Raw genomic sequence first — 10,688 nt, 5'->3', positions numbered from 1 at the left:
CTTGTGGAGGTCTTCTTTTTGACACAAAAGATGGAAAACTGCAAAAAAAAAAAAACACATAAATTGACATTAATGACCAAGAAGGCAACAATTAGGTCTTGCTAAAACATGCATTGTTTAATTGAAATAAACATAATTTATCTTGCATCCTAAAATCCAAATTGTGATGCATAAAACACAAAATTAGTTGCGGTTAAATTACTTTTGACTCAAAGCCCAAATACTTAATTAATGATGACTATTAATGGCAGACATAAATTCTTCCTAAAAATCCAAATTGAGTTTAATCACATTCATTTAATCCCTGAAAAACTGACAATGAATGAATTATTTTAAATCAAATTACGCGTTAAAACAATGGAGATTAATTTTGGACGTCTGTTGCTGGCAGTGGCGGAAAATGCGGTTCAAATTTGTCGCCTCAAAGATGATAAATGTTTTCATTTCCGGTGTTTATTGGCTTTTTTTTTTATCCGGGGAACGGCGCTTGATGAACGAGCGGTCGCCACGGCCTTCTTTAGCCGTTCCCACAAGGCCTCCCGCCCTCCCTCTACCGCATCTGTTGCCATGGAGATACTACTATTGGCCATGTTCGCGTTAAGGTCTATTTATTTTATTTTTTTTATCGGTTTTATGTAGCTTTTTGTTCATTGGGACCAAACACATGCATTTGAGATTTTATTTTCGTTTTTCTCCAATTTTCATCTGGCTATGACTTTAAAATGATCAAGCAAATTTATTTAAGGGGGTTACAATACTTTTTAGAAAAGAAAACTACAATACGTGTATAACTGAAATTTGTTAATTTTAGGCTTTTCGAATTTAAAAATTGGATGCTATTCTTTTCCAACTAAATTTTAAATTTTCGTTTTTCCAAAAAATGGGGTATTTTTTTTTAGATGACTAAATACGTGAATTTAGTACTGGGTTATTCAGAATTTGAAAACGTTTTTAACCAGAAAATATAGTAAAAAACTTACTTTTTTTCAACGCAATAACAATTTGGAATTATTTCGCACAATTGCTTGAATTCTATTTTTTAAAGATGGCATCACTTTCAGTAAATAGAAGTAAAAAAAATCAAGTACTCACCCAAGTGGACGTTTATCAGCGTCTGTGGCACTGAAAGTTGAAGTCGCCGGAATGCCACTCGACTGACACACGCACTTCCTTCCTGAAGGTCATGTTTGCACTCGCCATTGACCTTGGCGGGCCTCTCACGTCGTCATCATTTATTCATCGGGGTGCCGGATTCGGACAGGTGTACCACGTCCTGAAGCAAAAAAGCCTGGGGGGGGAAAAAGAGAAAAATGAGTAAGGCGCCCCCATATGAAAACCGACCAATCTATTTTTCCCCCGAAGCATCAGGGTCGTGCCGAGTGGCGACGTGATGTGATTTTCAAACCTCTCGCGACAACATCAAATGATTTATTGATTATTTGTTGTTGTTATTCGTGCATTTCAAGCTTTAATTTTCATTATGTTATAATGACAATAAAATCATTCAATTCAATTTTTGTTTGACCCCGTTTTTGTTGTTTTTTTCTAACAAATGATTTATAGATTATTTGTTGTTGTTATTTATGCACTTCATGGTGAAGCTTTAATTTTCATTATACTTGTATAATGACAATAAAATCATTCAATTCAATTCTAATTTTGGTTGACGCCGTTTTTTTTGTTTTTTTTCTAACAAATGATTTATTGATTATTGATTGTTGTTATTTGTGCACTTCATGGTGAAGCTTTAAATTACATTATACTTGTATAATGACAATAAAATTATTCAATTCAAATTTTGGTTGACCCCGTTTGTTTTTTTCCTAATGTTCATTAAAGTGCATTAAAATGGCAAACCCAGGGAGAACATGCCAACTCCACACGGCAAGGACCAACCTGGGATCGAACCCGCGACCCCAGAACTGCGAGACCGAGAATCTACCCACTCTCACTTGAATTTGGTCTTAGCGCCGACGTCCGCCGCCAACTAATTTGCATTGTCAGCGGACCACGACACCCCCGCCGCCGCTGCATCGGCACGCCTTAAAAATAGACCTGGCTCTCCGCTTTCTCCTCGTGGCCCAATTTGTCGCCGTCAGCGGCAACCGCGTGCTGAGGCGTGAGCTTCGCGCGCGCAAGGTCATTTAACAGTCGGCTTGGTGAAAAGAAATACTTGACGCGGGTGGCGTTACTGACACCTGCAGGACGGGAGTGGAACTACGGCGCTACCTTGACCTTTTGAGCGATTTATTTATTTTATTATTTTTTTGGTACGGAGGCGAGGGAAAGCAATGAACTGCATCCGCCCGTCCGCGCTAGACCGGAAAGTGGTCTAAGTGAGGGGAAGCGGAGCGGAACCGAGTTTTCCGCTCGGGCGGTTGTCGTCGAGCAAATTTTCAGACGGAAAAAAAGTGTTTCGTTGCGATGGTTTTGTCGCTTCCTCGCTTCGTTTAGCTAATCCGTTTGTCAAAAAAGATTGTTGGTTGCTCCTTTTTTTTCTGTTGTTACCTGTTGACTTAGTGAATCTGTCCTACGATTGGCTAGCTCATTGTCAAACTAAATGACTGTAGTTTATTTATCGAGTAGTTGCCGAGTCAGTCAATTGTTTGGTTGGTAAATAAATGTTAGCCGGATGGCAGCTAAATTGGCCATATATTGTTGAAACTGGAGTTGGTTACTTTGTTTGTTCGTTTTGGCTACTTTTCCCAACTGCTAGTTGCATGGATTTTTTTTAAAAAAATGTCGCTTCTCTGTTTACATTTAATTTTCTCTGATGTGAAGGTTAAAATCCCTGACTAACTCTCAAAACGGTTTATTTTTTAATAAAAACTTTGCTTCCACGAAAGAGCCTGATATGTGCTGATCTGTACACACTTGTTATTAAAGCGTGGAACAAAATTGGGGTGCCGTGGCACCGACAGCTGCGTGCGTGGGAAGTAATTGGACGCAAAGCCACTCTCTGGCAAAACATACGGATTCACATCAACCAGAGTTGCGTTAACCCTTTGCAAGAATTAGGATTTTTTTTTTAAACCCTTACAGGGGACTTACGTAAGTGATTGGCTGCCGTTGACGGCGATGGACGTCCAATCCTGCTTCGCCGGGAGGGCCGGCAGCGATGTTGAAGGCTGGTCATGATTCCTTGGTTTCAGTGCCAAAGTTATACCTGAGCAATAAAACCATAATTATCATCAAATCATTTTTGTCAACAATAATGATGAAAACATTCGATATTTGATACATTTAAGCTGCAATTACACTACTTGAACACCACGGAGAACAGGGTCGCTAATGCGACGAGAACGCTAGTTCCAGAAAAATTTGACGAAAAAGATGATAAGGCAAAGCTTATTTTTAGAATGGTTAGCAATTTTGGTTTGAAGGCAAATTTCTAAAAATAAAGACGCCTGAGAAAATGTCTGCACATTTTATTATTCATTACTTTTCATAGTGTAAGGAGGGAGTTGTCTTATCTTTATTGCATAACAGAACAAAAAAATACTTTTGAAAATCATCCTATTTTATATTCCCTTTTCTTATGAAATAAGGTAGCGTACTCATATGAATATTTTTTTAATTATTCATACAAGTTTCAAATTTGAAAGAAAAAAAGATTGTTATTGTGATAATTATTGAAAGACTGATCATTTTTTTATGGCGATCATTGTTGCCATATCGCCCAAGCCTAGTATAAGTTGTAATCAATTCTCTCAGAATTTTTCCCCTAACGCCCAAATTAGCCATTTTAATGAGGTCTCGCCGTACACGCCTTCGGTATCATCTGCCGCTTGACATTCTTTTGATTCTGATTTAATAATTTGTTTATCAAAGAGCATATACACCATGTGGGGGGATTAAGCCTGGGCTGTATGATATTTGTTGTTCCCCCTGCTGTTCTGAGACTCCTCGTTAGTTAGTAAGGAAGAAAAGTAATTAGACGGCTGCCTGTGAAGTGTAGCAAAGAGCCCCCGGCGTCAGCTGTCATCTGCGCTTTTTCTTCCAACTGCTCGCTTTTGCCCAAATACCGTATTTTCCAAACTACAAGTCACACTTATCTCCTAGTTTGACTGGGCTTATACATTCTGATCTCCAACTATGGTACAATAGTTATTTATTAAGCTATAGTTAACCAAAAATTGTTTTTAGGTCATATCAACAAGGGCCTATTTTGTATTTAGTACCCTATTTTACTATTTAACATGTTTTTTCATAGTTTCTGATAAATTAAATGGCCATGAATTGCATTTGAATAGGAGGTTTATTAGAATGCACCATCGCCTTAGTGGTTAATTATTTTAATAGAAAAAATGACAATAATACCACATATTAGTGAACGAGATGTGGCTAGCAGTCATTAGCTCGTAATGCTAAACGCTAGCAAACTACTGCGGTCACAGCTAAAGGTCATCAGATCGTAATGCTAATCACTAGCGAGCTATCGCGCTCGTAGCTAAAGGTCGTTAGCTCGTAATGCTAATCGCTAGCTAGCACTAACGCCAAGTGCAAGCTAACAGTATTCAACATTATTATATCAACCGAATGATGTAAACTAATTCCAATTATAACACATAAATCATATACTCACGTACTGTCTGATTAAAGTTCGTGGCGTTGCCCATTTGATAGTTTACCATCACCAAACAGGAAGTCAAAAACGGTACCACTTCCGGTTTGCTTTTCACAGACGAACGTGACTTTAAACTTACATAATTAGAATAAAGGAGCTAAAACGCATTTAATCCTTTAAAATACAGTCATTAAAATCGTATAAATTTTAAAATGCTCAATTTGTAAATCGGAGCCATATTCAGCGTTTATTTTTATCCATACTAGAGGTTAACAGGAAATCACCTCAAAATGGCCGAAAATCAGCTTTGCAATGACCTTGACATAAACGTCAACACGTCATCCGGGCGGCCATGTTGGTAGGGGCGACTTTGACAGAATAAAGGCGATTTTGTGTTAGTTTAAATTGAAATTAGCTTATTACTAGGAGACATGTGGCTGAGTTATTTGTGCATCGGCTGTTGACTTTAAGCTAGAAAACTTTTGATTGAACCTCGGTTTGTGATGATGTCATTTTAAGGGGATCAAACGTCACTCTCCGGGGGTGCCGTCTTAACTCTGGCGTGCGACTCCTGGGAGCCTCCTCCGCCCGCATAAAAGCTTGATTCATCCCCATCTCTGGTGCTAATGAACGCTTGGCTGAGAGGAAGGAAAATCGAAAAACGCGTCCCCATCCGTCAATTTTATGGAGACGCAATATGTGTTTATCCCGCCGCCGAGGATGGCGAAAAGACCTTTTATCATTTTGTCGGCATCGTGAAAATATTTCACTCACCCTTTTGGAGTTTACGGCTATATTTGCTTTATTTTTTATCATTGGCTGCCATTGACGGTGAGAGACGTCCAATTTATACCGAGGGGGGCTTGGACCTACGGCGAATATGGTTTGGGCGTTAGTCGCTGTCAATGGTCGTGAAGGCGTTATTCAAAATGGAATAAACCAAATTTTGATTCAAGAACTTTTTAACCTATTTTACCATATTTTCTTTAAACATTAATGGATTATAAAATGGATTATCATGGGAAAACCAGAAAATTAAAAGTGGCTCGATATATTAGGATAACATCAAAATCATCATATCACCAGAAAAACCTACAATAATATATAGAGGAACCAAAATTAAATAAACAAACATCTATATAAAATAATTTACAAAATGTAATCGTTATAATTTAAGTAATCCAATTTTAATTCTTTATAAAATTCCTTTATTTACATTTTGATGCATTTGTCTATACATTATATAATTATTACATTTTTCATTTGAAGATAGGGATAGGCGCCAGCACCCCCTGCGACCCTAATATGGATAAAGTGGTCATAAAATGACACAAAAGATTTTTCATTTGTTTCAGATTTCTTTTTCTCCGTTTATTTCTACATTCAGATCATTTGTTTTTTTTTTATATATTACATTTTTTTCCGTATTTATTCCCATATTCATTTCGTCTGTTTTTGGTCTTTATTTGAGTTTGTACTCCTTAAAAATCGTATTAATCTGCATTTATTTATTTGTTTCATTTCATTTCCCAGCACATAAAGTTTCCGCTTATAAGCTCCTCCCCCTTCCCACCGGGAAATGTACTGTAAAGATGCTAGCTAGCCATCTCCAAAGGCTTGCAAATCAAATCACGAGACAATAAAGCCCATCTGCCGACCTGCCCGTCCGCCTGCCCGGCCGCCTAGCAGCTAGCGGCCCACCCACTGGCGCTTCTTCCCGCCTTGGAGCCGCCTCGCTTATCATTCCATCCTCGTCTTAATGCGACTCGAGATAAGCCACGAGCGCTGTTTGCTTGTTTTTCTAAGTGGATGTGATTTGTTTCCTCCCTCGCTCACCGCCGTTATCTTTACCTGTGCGACAAAGGTGGGCTAACGTGGAAAAGCGTAGCGTAAAAGCATCCTAATTAGCCAACGCCGCCCGTCAATCACGGGAAATGGGACATTTATGGCAGGCCGGCACTTGAAATATGGCAAAGAGATGGAAACGAAAAAGATTTGGGTCTTGGAGTGGGCAATATTTCACGAAGAGATTGTTTGGAGTTATTTAAAAGCTGACAGATGATAGGACAGGAGATTTTTGTGGGGAAAAAAGGCCAGTATCTTTGTATAAATTAAATTTACTCCATTATTAACTAACTACTACTTTAAACAACATGAAATATTTTTGGTTATATTTCAAAAGTATCGTTCAAAATATATATGCTACCTAATACAAGTAGCATTGCAAGCCGACGTCATATTGGAATGAGATAGCTACTTAAATTATTCTTTTTCAATTTAAATGCATCTATAATAATAAAATTAAAAAGAATTTATCATCATTTTCAAGTGCTTCAATTTGAAAATTTTAAATATCAAACACTCAACATTTAATAAGACATTTTAAAGCATATCTGCAAAAAAGTTTGCTGATGACAAACAAATTCTCATTCCAAATCATGCATTTTTCCCCGAGCTAATCCAGCGCTAATTGTTTAACAGAGCGTAAATATATTTTCAAACACCAGCTACTAATAAACAAATAAATTATAGGCAAAATAACACAACAAATAAACGACTAAATGCTTAAAAATCCGCAATATTGTGATTCCACTGGCGACCGAGCGCCGCATTTAAATGCCAAAAGGCTCACGCGCTGCCTCCTGTGATTGAAGATGCTAATTAAGACCTAGCTAGTGACATTTCCGCGCCGGCGTAACGAGGAGGCGCCGCTGACACCGCCAACTTGTCGGTGACGCCGCGGCGCCGAAGAGGCTTTTTATCGATCGCTATATCGGCCATTGAAAGCGCGCCTCTTTCTTTTCGCTTTACTGCCGCAAATTCAATGTCTTTCACCCTCAATGGCATTCATTCATTCATTCATTTTCTGAACTGCTTATTCTCACAAGGGTCGCAGGGGGTGCTGGAGCCTATTCCAACAAACTACAGACACCTTGAATCGATGGCCAGCCAATCGCAGGGCACGAGGAGACAAAGGACAAGCATTTACGCTAACACCATTTAGACCACTGGTGTCAAAATGGCGGCCCGGGGGCTAAATCTGGCCCGCTGCATCATTTTGTGTGGCCCGGGAAAGTTAATCATGAGTGCCGACTTTCTGTTTTAGGATCAAATTGAAATGAAGAGTATAGATGTATATTAAATTCCCTGGTTTTGCCCCTTTTAAATCAATAATTGTCATTTTTTTAATCCATTTTTTCTGTGTTCTTAGTTCAAAAATCATTTTGAAAAATCTAAAAATATATATAAAAAGCTAAAATAAACATTGTTTTAGATCTATAAAAACCTGAATATTCAGGGATTTAAATCCAGTTTTTTTAATCCATTTATTTAAAAAAATCTAAATATTATATCTAAAATCCGGCCCACGTGAAATCAAGTTGACGTTAAAGCGGCCCGCGAACCAATCCAAATTCGACACTCTTGATTTAGACTGTTAGCCAGCTAGCTTAGCCTAGCATGCATGTTTTGGGGACCTGGGAGGAAACCAGAGTACCTGGAGAAAACCCACGCGAGCCTGGAGAGAACATGCAAACTCCACACAGTGAGGGCCCAAACCTGGGATCAAACCCACAACCTCAGAACTGCGAGCCCGATGCGCTAACCACTCTTCCACCCCCCCTCAATAGCAGCCAATGTTAATTCCCTTTTGCAATCCTCCCCTATATGCATTTTTTCGAGGGGAGGCGGGATTCAATTTTCAGTTATCTCGCTCGCACGGCACCCCCAAGCGCACCTGGCCTCCGGGAACGTCATTAGGCTGCACCTCAATCACGCGAGGCGAGCGTGGCGGAAAAGACGGGCAGGAGAGGGACCAATCAATTCCGCTCGCCGCAGATGGAAGCAAAGCGCTTCTGCCGCTCCCACCGACTCCGGGGGTCCGGAAGATTAAGCGTTCCGTTCCGGGAAGGACGTTTATCGCGTAGAGGCCAATTTGGAATCCCAAAAGAGGGAAATTGAAGTCGGCCCGTGCATCAAAATTGCAGGACGGACGGACATAAACAAACACGGACACGTACGAAAAACGCACAAAGAATTTGATTTGTAGTCGACTCGTTGACTCGTCATGCCAATGCTCAGATTATCGTTTTTTTTTTAAATAAATAAATCATAAAGTTATATAGTTGGCGGCCTGGCGGGTGAGTGGTTATTGTGTTAGCCTCACTGCTCTGGGGTCGAGGGTTCGATTCCAGATGGGTCCTCACTGTGTGGACTCTGCATGTTCTCTAAAACACCATAGCTAGCTACTTTGATCACATACTGCTAACATTATCGTTATTTTTTTAAATGAATCATAATGTTATATAATGGGCGGCCTGGCGAGAGTGGTTATCGTGTCGGCCTCACTGCTCTGGGGTCGAGGGTTCGATTCCAGATGGGTCCTCACTGTTTGAAGTTTGCATGTTCTCTAAAATAATCTCATTCTACTTTGTCTAATGACAATAAACCCATTCAATTCAATTCAAAAACATGCATGCTAGGCTAACTGGGTGCTAAATTGTTCCAAGCTATAACTGACTGGTTGTTTTTTTTATCTCCTTGTGCCCCATAGCTAGCTTGACTATGCGCTGCTCACTACATTAGTCACTTTTTTATTTTACCTCACTTCATTTTTATTCCATATAAATCTTTTTATGACTATTTATTGACTTATGCACTTTATGGTGAATATTTAAATCTCATTCTACTTTGTATTATGACAATAAAGACATTCAATTCAATTCAATTCAAAAACATGCATGCTAGGCTAACTGGGTGCTAAATTGTTCCTAGCCATAAGAGCTAGCTTGACCACGTGCTGCTAACTACATTAGTCACTTTTTTATTTTACCACACTACATTTTTATTCCAAATATTTTTATTCCAAATAAATCTTTTTTTATGACTATTTATTCACGTGTGCACTTTATGGTGAAGCTTTAAATCTCATTCTACTTTATATAATGACAATAAAGGCATTCAATTCAATTAAAAAACATGCTAGGCTAACTGGATGCTAAATGGTTCCTAGACATAAGCACATAGCTAGCTTGACTATGTGCTGCTAACTACATTAGTCACTTTTTTATTTTACCACACTTCATTTTTATTCCAAATAAATCTTTTATGACTATTTATTCATGTGTGCACTTTATGGTCAATCTTTAAATCTCATTCTACTTTATATGATGACAATAAAGGCATTCAATTCAATTCAAAAACATGCATGTTAGAATAACTGGGTCCTAAATTGTCCCTAGTTATAAATGATTGGTTGTTTATCTTCTGGTGTGCTGCGATTGGCTGTCCCCCATGGTTGTCTGAGCTATCCTCCAGCACCCCCCGCAACCCTTATAAGGGAGGATAAGCGGTTCAGAAAATGAATGAATAAATTCTCATGTCTCAAAATTCCATTTCTTTGGTGCTCGTCGTTCCCTTAAATGGAGTGTGGGTTTTTTTCCGCGGCATTTGGCGTCCATTCCATTCACGTTCCATTCAGCCTGGACAATTTCCACAAAAGACGGGTTTGTCCCCACGAAAGCACTTGGTGATTCCGGACACGCCCTCGCCGTATGATTGACTGGAGAGTGTTTTACGGGAGCGCTTCTTTTTGGAGCCGCGAAACAAATGTGCTCATTAACACGTAGAAAAGGCGCAAGAATTTGAAAACCGCAACAAAAAGCACTCTTGCGGACAATTGTCAAAGCTGGTTTGCCTCGACAATCATCTTTATACAGAGGAAGCAGCAAAACACGTGGTAGTTTTTAGCTCCCGGCCGAATGGAGGTTATCTGAACAAGAGGCCCCATCTCGATGGCTCTCAAAATGGTCGCCGCTCGGTCCGCTTCCTTTGTTCTTGGCTAGCCCCCTTGGCTAGCCCCCACCCTTCCTAAGAAGGGGTCAGCGCTCGACAGAGCCAAGCGACCACCTCGAGGCCTCCCATCCAGATACGCCGTCCAGTTGGTCGGTTATAGTATTTAATAGAAGTTTAGGCGGAGGCGGGACCAGAAAAAGGGGTGTGTATATACAAAGTGATGACAGGCCTTGACCTGTAGGTGTCAGTAAAAATTCTATTCTAGTGACTAAAATCATAAGAGTGCAGAAGGGTGCATGATTAAATATAAAAATACAGTTCATATTTC

General features: G+C 39.5%; 1 long non-coding RNA gene across 1 annotated transcript; it reads right to left on the bottom strand.

The window, feature by feature from the left end:
- Positions 1–1,145: 1,145 nt before the first annotated feature.
- LOC144076987 (uncharacterized) lies at positions 1,146–4,721 on the bottom strand. The gene is made up of 3 exons (XR_013300847.1): positions 4,590–4,721; positions 3,052–3,166; positions 1,146–1,288 (listed from the first exon to the last, which is right to left on the bottom strand). It is a non-coding gene; the product is annotated as an uncharacterized LOC144076987 (long non-coding RNA).
- Positions 4,722–10,688: the final 5,967 nt, after the last annotated feature.

The sequence above is a fragment of the Stigmatopora argus genome, chromosome 7 (genome assembly GCF_051989625.1).
Source record: "Stigmatopora argus isolate UIUO_Sarg chromosome 7, RoL_Sarg_1.0, whole genome shotgun sequence".
In the NCBI taxonomy this organism is placed as follows: Eukaryota; Metazoa; Chordata; class Actinopteri; order Syngnathiformes; family Syngnathidae; genus Stigmatopora; species Stigmatopora argus.
Note: the sequence above shows the minus strand (reverse complement) of the source record. Positions and strands in the feature narration are given on the sequence as shown.